The sequence below is a fragment of the Nannospalax galili genome, unplaced genomic scaffold (assembly GCF_000622305.1).
Source record: "Nannospalax galili isolate Female #2095 unplaced genomic scaffold, S.galili_v1.0 scaffold332, whole genome shotgun sequence".
Lineage (NCBI taxonomy): Eukaryota > Metazoa > Chordata > Mammalia > Rodentia > Spalacidae > Nannospalax > Nannospalax galili.
Window position 1 is genome coordinate 3,784,644 of NW_008333794.1, and position 16,236 is coordinate 3,800,879.

General features: G+C 51.6%; 1 protein-coding gene across 3 annotated transcripts in view; it reads left to right on the top strand.

Moving 5' to 3' along the window:
- The first annotated feature begins 11,805 nt into the window (after positions 1–11,805).
- The window catches only part of Fbln2 (fibulin 2), a 65,112-nt gene continuing 60,681 nt past the window's right edge, over positions 11,806–16,236 (top strand). For all 3 annotated transcript variants that reach the window (XM_008828593.3, XM_029561342.1, XM_029561344.1), the window contains exon 1: positions 11,806–11,930. The gene's annotated coding sequence lies outside the window, so the exon portion shown is untranslated. The remainder of the gene's footprint in view (positions 11,931–16,236) is intronic.

Genomic DNA, 16,236 nt, shown 5'->3' on the forward strand with positions numbered 1-16,236 from the left:
TGCCTGAAAAGCAGATTAGGGATAGAATCAGAGAGGGGAACACCGTTAAGGAAACGGGAGGCCACTGAGGAGGGCCTGGGAGAGGAGATCTGGGTGGTACATGGCTGCTCTTCACAGGACCCCTTTGGCTATGTTCATGTAACTGGAATCAGCCCCTGGGCCCATGCTATTCTCTCCTGGCTACATTTTTGTGATGGGTGTAACCTGATTGTTTTATTATTAGTCACCAACCGCAGGCAACTGGCTTTCCCACCAGACCCACCAAGTTCAGTCCAGGCAGCCAGGCCCCTTGTTCTGCCTAGTGCAGGCAATGATCATGGGAGATGTGGATCTTGGGCTCTGATTGGCTGGGTTGCCTGGTAGAAGTGGCACTTTCCTGTTGGGAGCCAATCACTGATGATCTTGCTGAAGTCCTTGGTGTCTATCAGGGAATTTTATGGATAACATAATTCTAAAGTGTGTGCTAAGTAAATGCCGGGCTGCCAATTTACAGTTCAGTAAAGGCCATTGATGGATTCCTGACAAACACCTGGCACTTGGAGTCTCATCTGCCCCCACTCCCATCCACATGGCTTTTGGGAGAGCAATACCTTAGGCTAAGCTAATGAACACAGTTCCACTGCAGTGATTAGTTCAGACCTGGGTACCTGACTTAAGTCTAGGACTGTAGCCCAGAGCTCCAGGACAACTTTTGTCAACAGGAGTGGCTTTGGTGGAAAGCGGAGTAAGGATCAGAGATGAGAGACAAGAATGAGGAACTTGATCCTGGTGATGCCTTTGAGCACCCAGATGCAGCTGTGCTTGAAGCCCACATCTCTAATGTCAGTACTGATACTCCTATTTCCCTTTTTGGCTTAAGCTTGTTTGAGTCAGGAATTCTGTGCCTTACAGTAGAAAGTTCAAACCAGCCCTTTTCCCAACTCATCGGTGATGCCTCCTGGTCCTGAGATGGGGTGTCCACACAGCTCCTCCCTCTCCTGGCTCCTAGCATCACCCCAGTGTGTGCCATCTCTTTCCTCATGGTTTCTCCCTCTTTCCCAGAATGCTACCCTGGTCTGAAGTCTGTAGGTTATTTTCTACCCATACCAGCCTCTTCCTACAACTCCCTTGGTTCTCAGAATAAACAGGGGCTTCCTCTATAGTGCACGGGCCAGCATCCTCTCCTCTCAACTCTTCCTCTAAAGGACTCTCCTTCATCTTCCTTCCGTGGGACATGGCTACCTCCCAGGGAGCAGTCCACAGCTCTTCTTCTTGCTGGTTCACACATTCACCCTCCTGTCACTTGGGTAGAACTGTTGCCCCCACTTCCTAGTGGCCTGGAGAGGGAAGTTGTCCAAGGAGAGTCATATGGCTGTCCTGGCCACCCCACCATGATGCGTCCTGATACTTTTCATGACCTGTATGAGGTTGCTGATCTGTGTCTTCCTGTTGCAGTTTGAGCTCCACATGGGCAGGGGTGAGTCCTGGTTATTGCTGGTTCCCACAGGGCTGCACAGTGCTGGGCACAGAGTGGCTACCCAGAGATCACTAAGTACTGACTACTCATTGTGTGTGAAGTGAGTTCTGAGCACTCCACACATATGAGCTCACCCAGTCCTCATGGAAGCACACAGAGTATTTGTTCAGTGAACTTTGCTGGCTCACACAGCCCTTGGGAAAGCTCACTGAGTTTATTCACTGTGGAGGACCCTTGGTCCCAGAGAGACAATGTCCCCAGGTCACAGAGTAGTAAGTGTAGAACTGGGGCTAAAACCTGCAGCTGGACAGCTTGGCCACAAGCTGGACTGTTCCCTCCATGATCTACCATCCTGGCGTGGTGGGCAGATGCTGAGGCTGTGTTCCTGCAAAGGGGTCTGGAGCAGACAGCAAGGTGTGGAGTAGAGACTGGACTCAGAGCCCAAACATTTAGGGGCCCAGGCTGGACTGATGGTGCTGAAGGATTGAAGCACCTTGTTGGGGACCTGTTTGCTTCCAGAGGCCAGAGCCAGCTGACCAGGTGGTTCCCTGGGTATGGGTCCCTGCCTGGTACCCGATCAGGGCTTTAGTGAGGAGGTCAGGAGGAAGAAGAGGTTGAAGCAGCCTCAGGACAAACACTCAGGACAGATGGGCAGACCCACCCATGGGTCACCAAGCCACACTCTGGGAGCCTGAGGGAGTTTGTCTGGTACTCTATTAAGTCACCCTAAATAACTACTATCAGCTTGGGTCCTAAAGCCTAAAGGTTGGAATGTGGCTGGAGAATCTTTATGGGCTGTGCTGCTTAACCCCTGGCATAGCCCTGGGTCAGAGACATGCTGAACTGGGGCTAAGGTAGCCCATCCAGGAGGAAACAGCCTTGGGGCCCTGGCTGAGGAGGAACAGGCACAGAGGACCAGAGGGCAGTGTTAGACCCCAGAAAGTAGCCTCTGTAAGGAAGGCTTCTCCCATCACCAGAACTGCCCAAGCATGTGAGTTGTCCCCACCTCCAGCTCCCTGTGGTTCCTTCCTCTGGACTCACTTGGACAGGGGGCCAAGGCCCCTCCCGTCAAGGTTTGCACCTCTCTCTCCATTCCTATCTGCCAGGGTCCCAGTGGTCTCAGAGTTGAGGAAACAGCCTGCTGTGTTGATCCTGGGACTGAGGAGTCCAGGACTCCAGGGGAGCCTAGGGTTCAGAGCCTCAACTTTGTCATCTGTAGCATGGAGACACACTTTTTAATCTTCATTGTGGTGGAGGGGGACATGGATAGCTATGTCACAGCTGTATGAACTACAACAGGGACTCTTTGAGCTGCTGTTTCTGTCATTGCTTTAGGTTGACTTGTTCTGGAGCCTGAAGAGATTTAGCCAAGGGACTCACATGGTGCAGGGCATGTGGTAGGTAGGAGAAGGCAGGAGAGGCACAACTCTGATATGTGCTGTGATGCAGAACGGGCCCAGGAATGGGGTGCTTTGGCCAGGCTGGCCAGGCCTGGGAAACCTTTCTGCTGTTTTCTGGGGTTCCTGCCTTAGTGCTACTATACTGCCACTGGCTGGCAGCAGCTCACATAGGCCTCAATTCAACCACAAGGGTGGATGAAGAGGGGGTCTGTCACCTCTGGGGCTCCAAGCAGAGCAGAGCATCTGAGAGATGTGTTCTTGTAGCTGCCACAATCATTAGATGTTTATGACCCTGAGCTCAGGGTCATCGCCCCAAGCACAAGTAGGGTGGCTTGCCAGGTATTGGAGGCTGTCTGCAGAGCCCCTCTCTGTTTTTGAATATTCCTGGGAACTCCCCCTTCCCACCCCCCAAAGACGGACAGATGGATGAATAAATGACTGGAAGAGAACATAGGCAGTATACCATGTCTGCCTCGGAGGGAAGCCATTCTAAGTAGAACCCAGAGCCTGAAACCACAGAGAAAAGTATCAGTGGATCTGTCTTCATCCACCAAAAAAATTCTTCATGTAAAAAAGCATATGACCAAAGTGCAGATGTGTCTTCAGAGAAAAAGAATTCTTACAGATTATTAAGGCAGCACCACAACAGTGAAACAGAACACACACCTGCAGTTTCCAGAGAAATGCAGCACTTGAAAAGACAGGCTGCTGTAGATGAGGCCCAGAAAGAGGCTTGCCTAAGGCTGCACAGTACAACCCTCAGGGGATAAAGGAGCAGCCCAGAGTTAGGAGCCCTGGTCCTGGCCAGCCTCTTGCCTACTCCAAGCCTTGGTTTCACCATTGAAATGAAATGGAAGGGGCTGGCTCTGATTTTAATAATAAATAAGTTAGCGAATACAAGGCATTCAATACCAGCAAAGATCTCTCAGGAAAATATCTTCCAATTTTTTTTTTTTCATCTTTTTGAGACAGGGTCTCCCTGTAGCCCCAGCTGTGCTGGAACTCACTATGTAGACCAGGCTGGCCTTGAACTCACAGAGATCTGCCTGCCTCTGCCTCCCGAGTGCTGGGATTAAAGGCATGAGCCACCATGCCCAGCCCAAATCATTTTTTAAAATACAAATGTATGGGGGCTGGAGAGATGGCTCAGCAGTTAAGAGCAGTTAAGAGACTGCTCTTGCAGAGGACCCGGGTTCAATTCCCAACACCCATATGTTGGCTACGAACCGTCCTCAACTCCAGTTCCAGGGGAATCCGAAACCCTCTTCTGACCTCTGAGGTGTTGCACGACACGGGTGCACTTACATACATGCAGACAATATATTCGTACACATAAAATAAAAATAATAAAAATATTAAAAAAATACAAATGTATGTGTAGTAAGTGACAAGAGCCTGTGGGCTGGGCACCTAGTTCTGGGAGTGCCAGAGGAGTGAACATTTGGAGACTGGGGGACATCATACAACTTTGGGGGTCCACTGGCAGATGCATCAAAATAATATAGAGATGCACACACTCTGTACCACTGCAACTTCTTGGAGGTGGACAGGTGCCCAAATATAAATCCAAGGAAGCTCTTTTATGTAATTTATTATTATTATTATTATTATTATTATTATTATTATTATTTGGTCCTTTTGAGACAAGGTCTCCCAGGGTCTCCCTGCAACCCCAGCTGGCCTTGTATTATGTAGACCAGGCTGGCCTTGAACTCACAGAGATCTGCCTGCCTCTGCCCCCCAAGTGCTGGGACTACAGGTGTGCACCACCATGCCCAGCTATTTTTTTTTAATCTTAGCTTTATTAGTGAGATTGAGTTTCTTTTTTTAAAAAAAAATTTTAAAATTAATTTATTTTTATACCCACTTCCTAGATAGCACCCTCCCATAGCCTCCCTCCCCCCACTAGAGCCCTTATACTCTGATATCCCTGCTACTGTCTGCTGTGTTGTTGGGAACCCCAGCCATTCCTCACTATTTGCCCTTCTGATGAAATCTAGTCAGCCTATCTAGAGGTCTTTGTTTTAGGAGGGTCATGTTGTGCCTGCTTGTATGCATGTGTACCACGTGCGTGTAGGTGCATGCAGGTGCATGCAGAAAGACAAGAGTGTGTCAGATCCTTTGAAGTTGAAGTTACAGATGGTTCTAAGTGCCTGAAGTGGATGCTGGGAACCAAACCCAAGTCCTCTGCAAGAGCAGCAAGAGCTCTTAACCACTGAGCCATGTGTCCAGCCTCACAAGGATGTTCTGCAAATAATTTTTTATAATAAAAACATTTGAAATGGCAGAATTGGTTAAAAAAACTGGTCAGAGCAGAAATGGGGCTTCTGCAGAGCTGTTGAGTACAACCGTGGATGTCTGCACGATGCAGCAGACGGGTAGTGCAAGTCACAGACACACAGCAGAAAGAGTGCCCCTAGAAGCTGATGGTGGGCAGGCATCCACACCCTCAGGGTCACTCATTTATACAAACATTCATTCATGTGTACGCTCATTGAGGCAGATATTCTTACACATATATCTCAGTGCACACACATTCATATAGACATACATACATTCACACATATACTCACTGAGACGGTTGTTCATATACACATAAATTGATGCATTCCTATACACACACACACACACACTCATTGGTACAGACATTCATACATATATGCATTGATACATTTGTATACATACTCACATATGCGTATATGGCTACATATGCCAATTATACATATATGCATTTATACATACATTCATACATTCATATACACATATATTCATACATATATGCATGTATACATACAATTTATACATTTATTACACCTGCATTTGTATAAAACAAAAGTGATTGGCAAGAGATTCTTTTGAGAGACCCTTGCTGGTATCCAATGTCTTGTATTCTCTAACTTATTTATTATTAAAATCAGAGTCAGCCTCTTTCATTTCACAGGTAGTAAAATCAAGGCTTGGAATGGGCAAGAGATGGCCAGAACCAGGGCTCCTGCCTCTGGGCTGCCCCTTTATCCCCTGAGGGTTGTGCTGTGCAGCCTTAGGCAAGTCTCTTTTTTCTCTGGGCTGTTCTGAAAGGCAGGGGCTCTGGGCACCCCCAGCCTGCTTTCTAGCCCATGGTGAGATCTCACCTTTGAGCTTAGCACCCTGCACCCCCATCTTTCCCCATCCCAGGAGAGCTGGCCTGAACAGCTAGGATGGGCCAAGTCTTATCCAAGGTGGCTGGAACGTCTATTGAGGTGCCAGAAATTTCATCAGTCAGGCGGAGGGGTGAGTCAGGGCTGACCATTCCCAGACGAAGGCGTCAGGCCGGTGGCTTTCCTGGAATAAGCAGGGAGCTTTCGGAAGAATGCTGATTCCCTACTCCTCTTTCCACAACCCCCATTCCATGTGCTTCAGACCCTCCGAATACCTTGCCAAGAGTCACCTCATCTCTGTTCATGGGCTCCAAATGATGGGAAAAGACAGTGTGCTGGTCCCAAGGTCTAGTTGATCTGGGTAGGGACCCTGGCTATGCTACTGAGCTTCAGCTTCCTTGACTGTAAAGCAAGGACAGTGATACCAAGCATCTCAGGGCCATGTGGAGGATTAGATGAATCAATAAGTGTGATTAAGATGTGTGGCGTCAGCATAGTGAATAGATATGAGGGTGTCCCTTGCATTGTTTCCTTCATTTTAAGACAAACCACAGGTGGCTAGCTGACTGGGAAGTAGGTGGGTGTGTTGAGGGATATGGTGGATGAGACTGCACAGTGTAGGTCATGTTGCCTTAACTAATCAAGTCTATCAGCCAGACTTTTCTGTAGGAGGATTTGGTATAAGAAACTCCTGCCTAAATTGGCCAAAGCTTCAAACAAAACAACTAGCTCAAAAACTGCAAATCAGATTGGTAGAAGGTTCCAGAAGCATGTAATTACTGGGCCCTATAGTAGAAATGTAGAGACGAGATGGCTCTAGGTTTCACTGCTTAAATGTCTGCCATCAGAAAACCTCCTGTCTTCCTTTGTCCTGAGTGACTCTGAGCTGGTCTCTGCTCATTCCTGGAGGTTATATGTAAGATGGTCACCACTATAGACTCAGTCTTTGATGAGCACCAGGCACAGCAAGTGTCTGCTCTGGTCTCCTATGCACACAGAGCCCTCGGTAAGTCACCACCCTTCCCTGAGACAGCACTGAGACTGGGGATGAACTCCCCCAGCAGGCCACACCTGGGCCAGGTGCCTATCCAGGAAAGGGAGGATCCTCTCTGTCTGAATGTACTACGTGGGTCCAGGATATAGACAGCCCTTCTGCAGAGGGGCTGGTAGCTAGGGACATGCTTGGGTAGAAAACTGAAACACAGTCTTGTAGGGCTTCATCCCCTGGCTGGCAGGAGAGAGATTTATGTGTACAGTGTGTCTGGGGTTTCTAATCAGAGATCTTGGTTAGTTAGGTACAGGTTAGGCTGTTATAACAAAGAGAGTTGTGGCTTAGTGCACTTCCAAGTGAAGAACTGGGTCAAGTGAATTGACTTGTGATACCCAAGGGCTCCTTCCATTTAAGCAGGTCACCACCTGTGTCCAGCCAGCAGGAAGGGAAAGGAAGGGGCAGGCATCTTTTTACCTGAAGCTGGCTGTATGGCTCCTCCTCCCCTCTCTTGGTCCAAACATTCATGGTCCTGCCTGGTTGTGGGGCAGCAGGGAATGCATCCTTAGCTAGGTGCATGTGTCCATATGAACTTCTTAGATGGCTTCCGCTTTAATACTGGGGAGGGCTCTACTTCCTGCCCCAGGTGGAGAGGGGCTACCTGGGTGGAACAGATTCAGGATGGAGGGCAGAGAGGTGGGGATGTTTCCCAGAGTGGCTAACCACCTTTTCACTGGGCAAAGACGACAGTTCTGGCCTTGAGGATGGGGATACGGGTAGGTGAAGCACTACAGATGTGGGGATCCAGATCAGAGGTGAATTGAGCTGGGCCCCTGTGTCAAAGCCTCCCTCATGTCATCTGCCAACTCTTGGCTCTGGCCTCCCTGGGCTCTGGCCTGTGTAGACTGGCGGTGCAGCCACTCTTGGGAGGAGGCAGGAGGCAGGAGGGACATGCACAGGCAGGAATTTCAGGCACTGGCACACCACTGTCTAGAAGGCCAGGTGAGGCCTCAAGGGCTCCAGGTGGTCTGTCTCCTTGTTTCCACAGACTCCTCACCCCTTGGGGAGAAGGTGGAGGCCAAGAGAGGCCCTCTGCCTTGCAGCGGTGTGCTTTATGGTTAACAAGGGGAGGGGGTGATCTCTGAGAATTCAGATGCCCATTCTATCCTCTAGAGATATGGACGTAGTTGTTTGAAGGAACCAGTGGAGGAAGTCTAGACATTGGTATTTTAAACAGACAAACAAACAAACAAACAAACAAAGTTCCCCAAGGATTCTAGTTCAGGGTTGACATGCTGCTGTGTGGGGCTGCAGGATGGCAGGGGGTCCTCCCACCTGTGGATTGGTGGGTCAGTCTCTGAAAGTCGCTGCCCGTCACCTTTGAATGCCATCTCTGTTCAATTTTTGCTGCTCAACAAAATCCCCAAGGCTGGTGCTTAATGAAGAAAAGAGTCTTATTTAGCTCAGAGTCTGGGAGATTTGAGAGGCCACACCATATCATGGTGGAGACAGATCATGTGTTGAGCCAGGAAGTCAGTCAGGGGGTTGGGAGCTGGGGCCCAGGCAGGCTCACTCTTTATAACAACGCACTGAGCTAGCCTGAGGGAAGCACATTAATCTCATCCAAGGGTGGAGCCCCCATGACCTAACCACACTCCGTCAGGCCCTGCTTCCTGAAGATGCTACCACCTCAACATCATCACCCTCTAGACCACATCCCCTCACCAGGAGCCTGGGTGACACTCCAAACATCCAGGCCTCAGCAGAGCCTTTCTGGAACAGGGAGACAGCACACTACCCCCAGAAGAGTCCTAGTGACCCTAACATCATTTTCCTTTTCTCCCCTGCAGCTGGGGACCTAGCTGACACACATTCCCTCTTTGTGGCTGCAATGTTGAAGGGGAGGCATAACAAATGGTGATGAGGAGCGAGCAGGAGCTGTGCACAGCCACTGTTGGGGGCCAGGAGTCACACCAGCCCCAAGAGGCAGGAGGACAGCTTCTGATGGAAGTCTTGGTCTTATACTGCCTGAACCGGGACATCAGGGAGATTTGAGCCCCTATTGTCGCTTTTTTTCCCTCCAAGTTTGATTATCAGAGACACAGATCACCACAACCTTTCTCCCTCAAATTTAGGTTTGTAATGAATACAATAACAACAACGTCCAGTCACTAGTGGCCCTGAGCATCTTCTACACGATCTTAACATGGGGACATGAGGCCAGAGAGGAAAGCCAAAGGCCACTCAGAGAGGACTTTCAGGCAAGGCCATCTCGTTCCAGAGTACACCCCTCCCCGAAACCCTCAAGTGGCATCTCCTGGGGTTCCAGTTACTGTTCCTTTGATGTGAGGCTTGGAGAGGGCAGTGGTCTCCCTGAGGCCACCCAGTGTGGGTGCAACCCTTCAAAAGGCCATTGAAGTCTCTCTTCTCACCATTGAGGTGGTGCAAGCGAGCCCCATACTCCCTGGGCCTGGCGTCTTCGTGCCCAGGGAGCCCTGTGAGATCGTCACAGATTGAAATAACACCACTGCCCCAGTGACACTCTGTCTCAGCCTTATCAGCCTGTAACTTCCTCCAACTGTGTGTCAGCCAGACCCAGACTCCAAATTCCTGGTGGGTGATGCTCGCTCTGTGTGTGATAAGAGTCCTTGCAGCACTGGAGGCTGGCTGCATCTCTGGCTCAAATAACGGAGGTAGGGAAGGGCCTCTGCTTTATCTGGTAGAAAGGCAGCCAGGCCTGGGGCTCCTTGTCTGTGGCCTGAGTCTCAGTTTGGCTCCTTGCCTTTCCTCCCTGGTCCTAGGACCTGTAGTGGGGAAGGGGCCCATGCTGGTGCCTTCCAGCCCTTGGAAGAAGGAAGGATTTAATTTGTGTTGTTTATGCTCATGAGCTATTTAAAGAGCACTCCCCTCTGGGACTTTGGGGTTTCAATTCAATTCTTGAGCTAGGTCTTGATATCCCTAGGCATATTTTACAGTTGAAATAAGTCAAGGTCAAGGGAGGGAAGTGACATGCTCAAGGTCACACAGCTGGCATGTGGTAGAATTCTTGGCTGCCAAGTTACTCTACCAATAGTCATTTATCAATGAATCTTTAAAAAGTAGCCAGTGACAAGTACTTAGAGAGAATACAGCCAACTCTCAGGGCAGAGTGGCTCTGCTGAGGGTCTCCAAGAGGGCTTATCTGGTTATATTTCAAAGCAAGGATGAGCTAGCCCTGGGTTCCTAGGTGGAAATGTTTTCAGGTAGAGGGAACAGCACATGCAAAGGTCCCAAGGGAGACTATGTGCTAATGTGGAAAGGGACCAGGGAGTGAGTGAGGACTTGCCAGGTTTGGACAGAAAGCTGAGGCAGGCTGGGCTAGACCTCTCCATTTGGCTTTGGCCTCCACATCCCATCCTGGCTCCTCTGTGAGTCTCTGGCTTCTTCTGGCTTTGACTGTGTACCTTGGACAGGTGGCTTTCCTTCTCTGTGCAGAGGTGAGGGGACAGTGTTGGGCCTGGTTGGCTGCAGAGGCCTTTGAGGAGAGGATGGGGCTGTACTCTTAGGCCAGAGCTGCTGCTAGCATTCAGGGTAATGGCTGTGGGGTCATGTGTCAGGTAAGAGAGGTGGTTTGAAATCTTGGATTCCACACAATGAGGCCCATGGACAAGAGGGGCACAGAGACTAAAAGACAGAGTCTGGAAGGTGCTGAGAACAAGAGGAATAATCCGAGCATACTGAAGACCTGATGGGCATTCAAACAGAGATGGAGACTTGGAGAGACAGGGCAGTAAAGAGTGAGAAATGAGGTGTACGTGGGGTGCAGGAGCCTCTGAATGAGACACTTGAGAGTACAGAGTTTGAATCACAGTGACAGGGACCAAGATGCAATAGAAACAGCCACATAGATAGAGGTGAGGGGACAGTGTTGGACCTGGATAGCTCTGTAAAGCTAAATCATTGCTGCTGAGGAGCTGAGTGTGAGGCTCCTGAGCCAGTCAGGCCTGCAGGGCCATGGGCTCTGGCATACCTGGACACCCTGGTACAGGGAATGTTCACCCTGGTCTGGCACGACCTGGGCTTTGCTTGGATGGGTTTGGGGGAGGGTTGCCCTTGTCAGGGAGAAGGACATGGGAGGTTGCCACCTGTCTACTGCCTGCTTCATAGCATGCACAGGCTCTGTGCCCCCTGACGGGGACCAGTAGGAACCAGACACTGGGATCCTGGCCTCAGTCAGTGAATGGGGAATCAGAGACCTAGTAATGAGATGTATGGAGTTTGTAGCTTACAGAGCATTCACTGCTTGTCAGGTCCTGTGTGGTGGCCAACACATCTTCCCACTAACAGGAATGTTAACCAAACAAGAGAAGAGGTTAGGCCAGAGAGGTCAAGGGCTTTGGTCAAGCCACATCATGGTACATGCAGTAGACTTGGGCTTTAAAAAAGGACAGGCCAGGTGGGAGTGTGAAGAGTTGCGGGGGCGGCAGGCAGGCCAGGTGGGAGTGTCGGGGTGCACCTGTGTCTGGTCTCTGCAGGTCGTTCTCTTGGGAGTTTTACACCTGGCCTCCTTTAGCAGTCACAGTGTGTCTAAGGGTGTTGGGTCCAAGAGGGGAAGCTGAGGCTCAGGCTGGCAGAGGGAGCCCGGCAAAAGCACCTCCCCAGCCAGCCCTGCAGCAGCACCACGCGTAGCCAAACCAGAGAAGGGGGGTGCGGAGAGGGTGTCGGGGTTAGGGAGCTTGGGGTCCACTGGCTTCAATGCACTAGGCTGTCTTGGCTGGGGCTTGGCGCAGACTGAGCTGGCGCTGAGGCCCCGCCCAGAGGCGGAGCTTTGAGGGGCCGGGTCTGGGGGAGGGCGGGGCCTTAAGGGGACGGCTTGGCTCGTCCCGCCCCGCCCCGCCCGGCGCCCGCGCAGCCGGACTCCCGGGCTCTCGACGCGCCGACGGCGGGCTGCAAGGACCGACTGCCCCGCGGTGAGTGCCGGGCCCCGGGTTCCCTGCCCCATCCCCGCGGGCCTCCCTTCCTCTCGGACCCGGGCGCTTGGCCCAGACCGCTAGGAGGAGCTCGGACGCCCCGCGCTGCCCAGCCTCGCGGCGCGGACTCTCGCTCTCCCGGACGAGGGTGGCGGGCGGGGCCCCATTGCACAGATGCGGGCACTGAGGCCGGCGAGGGCCGATCCTCCTGACCCCTGGGCTGCGTCCCTCAGGTCCCTCACCCTCCAACCTTGTTCTCCAGGGTCCCTCAGAGTCACCCCCTTCAGAACATAGAAGACTACGGCCTCAGGCACCACCCCTGCCACCACCCCACTCCCAGTCACACACTACCACTCCTCCCCCATTCACACACTGACACACACACACACACACACACACACACACACACACACACTCTCACTCAAGCCAGAAGTTCTTGCACGCTCTGCAGAGGCACCGAGCCACCCAGTTCAGAGTCTCTCAAACAGGGGCTGGGCACACTCACCTCTTGCGCATCCCTTAGAACACGCATGCTTCATACACACCAGGCTTGAACACAGGCATCCCTCAGGCTCGCAGAATGTTGCTGTTAAACGTTTGATTCCAACAGACATGGGAAGGTTGGCCCCATACTGGTGTGTATCATGCTTATCTCCATCCCAAATGCTACACACGTGTCCCACACAGGTCTGTGTCTGTCACCGACCTGAAGACACAGATGGCCTCACAATCAGGTGTACAGACAGCTTCATGGTCCTCAGCACTTGAGGTCCTCCTGGGTAGGGTGGGTGTAGTTCTCTGCAGCCTTCGGGAGGGAGGGGGCTGCTGGTGTTGCTCTTGGCTCAGACACTTTTCTGTGGCCTGGGTGGCTGTGGGGCCCTCAGGAGGGGCTCAGCCTTCAGAGGTGGGTGTGGTTCCTCACCACCCCTTGCTCCTTCCCTCTACCCACCCCTTCCCTCCCCACACAGTCTCCTGGGCAGGGGTGCCATCCCTCCTTTGTGATGAGCACTGGGACCAGCCAGAAGCTGGTCTGAGCGGGTAGATGTTGTGTGACAGTCAGAGAGAGGAAAAGGAGTGTGTCGTGTGGGTACTTGTTGCTCAGAGCATGCTCACCCCAGGGAGCCCAGTAGACTTGGATGGCAGCAGGGGACTCCCTGGTTTGGCATGGAGCTGATGTGTGTTTGTGATTGCATGACTGGAGCTCTGGGCCACACCTTCCTAGGTACCACTTGGGGGTGCAATGCCCCCAGGAGGAAAAGCAGGATGAGAGCTGTTGCCAAGGGTGGGGTGCCCTCTTGACTTCCCACCCACCCCTCTGTCTGTTGTGAAGAAAGCATCTGAATCTGGAGGCACAGACCTGCCAGCTCTGGCTGTGACTGGCCTTGTATGTTTTACTTGGCTCCCAATATGCTATTATTATTTTTTAAAAATTTAATTAGCTGCCAGCATTTACAAACTGGCAGCTTTCACATGAAAGTCCGGATTTCCCTTTTCTCTTCAAAAATCACAAGCTCTGATGGCTTGGAGCTCATATATCCTTGTGGCAGAATCCAGTCATACTGCTTGGCTGCCACTCTTAGGGATGGGTTGGGAACACCTTTGGTCGTAGTCCCCACTGGGCCTTCTCACTCCTTCTGGGCTCTTGCCTGGCCTTCTGAGACTTGCATTGGCTGTGGCTATTTGAACGCATTGCCACCTCACAGGTGGGCCCAGGCTTGGCCCCCACCATGCCAGGGAAGCCATAGGTGAGCCTTCTACCATCCAGGACCTTTGTCACTTCAGAGGTGTAAGTGTCCAGGGCTTGTGCTGGGGGCAGACATTTTGTGCTGGACACAAAGGATGGTGGCCTGGGTTCCCCACAGGAGGAAGATGGGAGCTCATGTTAGACTTCAGTTAGGCCTTACTCATCACTTTCTTCCCAGATCCTTCCAGATGGCCACTCTTTGAAGTCACACTCATGCCCTTGATTGACACACGGGGAGGGGAGGCTCAGAAAGTGTCTCTAGCAAGCAAGGGGGAGTGAAGATTTCAGACCTTGGAGTAGAGCTCTCTCCCCGCTTCCTGCCATTGAACTCTGAGAGAGTGGGGAGACTTGGTGTCAGTGACCTTGGAGTATCAAACCTCCCACAGCCAGAGCTGACACACAGTAGATGCTCAATAAGTGCTTTTGGAATGACTAGGGCAGGGAAACTGCTCTGTGGGATCTCAGTGGAGCTGAATTCAGGGCCCAGAAGGAAGATTGCTTATAGGCTGGCCTGCATGGCCTTTAGGATTCTTCCTAGGGCACCTGATGAGTGTGATGGTCAGCTTCACTGTGACCCCTGTGACCACCAGATGGGGACTACCAAGTCTGGATGAATCCATGACACCATCCAGGAATATCCTCTTGGACACCTGCTGGCCTTGCACCTTAAATTTAGAGGCTGAGCTGTGGGCCTATTTTTCTTAACCCCAGGTCTTGGCAAACATGATGCCTCACAGGGCACCATGCAAGCCAAGGTTCTCATTCCTGCAGGCAGCTGTCTCACAGGTGGTGCACTGTTTAGCGACCACTGTGCAATTCTAAGGCCCCCAGTTTCTGTGGCCCTCCTCTCATCTGCCATCTGCATGTGTCTGATGGAGACATATGCTAAGGTATGCTAAATACCCCTGAGACGCATGGCTGCCTGTCCCTGGGTCATGGGACTCTACCTCGTGCCTCCTGGAGAGGGCAGCCGTGGCCATTCATTTCCTTTCCTGCTGGGGAAGTGGTACAGAACCTGGGGCTGGGCCACTCCTGGCCTCAGTGTCCTCTATCCAGTGGGTGCTCTGGCCCTTTCCAGTGCTCGTAAGCCTGCAGTAAGGAGGTGGAGATGGGGATAGCTGTTGAGCATTTTGGATGCCTGGTGGTTCTTGTCCAGGTCAAGTTCAGGTGGGGAGCTCATGAGGAACACAGGCAGGTGCTGTTCTCGTGCAGCTGATCTAGCTGGAGGGATGAGGTGGGAGATTCAGACAGGCATACTTGCTGTGGAGAAGCAGAAGCCAGCCAGGCACATTCCCAGGTGGGTCTGGAGTTCTCTCTTTGTCTCTCTCTGTCTCTGTCTCTCTGTCTCTCTGTCTCTCTGTCTCTCTGTCTCTCTGTCTCTCTCTCTCTCTCTCTCTCTCTCTGTGTGTGTGTGTGTGTGTGTGTGTGTGTGTGTGTGTGTGTTTGTGGTGTTTTGAGACAAAATATCGCTATGTAGCCCTGGCTGGCTTAGAGTTGACCAAGCTGGCAGGAACTTGCTGTGTAGACTAGGCTTGTAGGGGGTCTCTGAGGAGGGATATTTTTTTTTTGAGACAGGGCCTCCTTGTAGCTCCAGCTGCCCTGGAAATCAGAGATCCACCTGCTTCTGCCTCCCAAGTGCTGGGATTAAAGGCATGTGCCACTGTGCCTGGTAAGGAGGAATTTTTGAGCTGAGCTGGAGTGGCAATGGGGAGAAGCCTAGGGTGGGGTCCCCCTTGATGTCTGAGGGACAGAAAAAGGGAGGAGGTATAGCCGCTGTGTGAGAAGGGGACAGTGGGACAGGTGGTGTGGGGAGGTGTGTAGCAGGGAATTCAAAAGTTCCTGGAAGGCTTTTTTTTGAGGCATTTATTTATTTTATTTATGTGTAGGAGTGTTTTGTCTACATGTATGTAAGTGAACCACATGCATGCAATGCCTACAGAGGTCAGAAGAGGGCACTGAATCCCCTGGAACTAAAGTTATAGACAGTTGTTAGCCACTATGTGGGTTCTGGGAACTGAGCCTAGGTCCTCTGCAACAGCAACCAGTGCTCTTAACCACTGAACCATCTTTTCTCCCCCACCCCCTTTTTTGAGACAGGGTCTCACTTTATAGCCCTGGTTGGCCTGGAACTTGCTGTGTAGACCAGGCTGGTCTTGAGCTCACAGAGATCGTCCTTCCTCTGTCTTTGGAGTGCTGAGCTTAAAGGTGAGTGCCACCATGCTTGAATCCCCTGGAACTAAAGTTATAGACAGTTGTTAGCCACTATGTGGGTTCTGGGAACTGAGCCTAGGTCCTCTGCAACAGCAACCAGTGCTCTTAACCACTGAACCATCTTTTCTCCCCACCCCCTTTTTTGAGACAGGGTCTCACTTTATAGCCCTGGTTGGCCTGGAACTTGCTGTGTAGACCAGGCTGGTCTTGAGCTCACAGAGATCGTCCTTCCTCTGTCTTTGGAGTGCTGAGATTAAAGGTGAGTGCCACCATGCTTGGCAAGTTCCTGGAAGTTTTGAACTGGGGAACCGAAAGATGCAGTTCTCTGTAAAAATATCCTGGCTGGTTTTC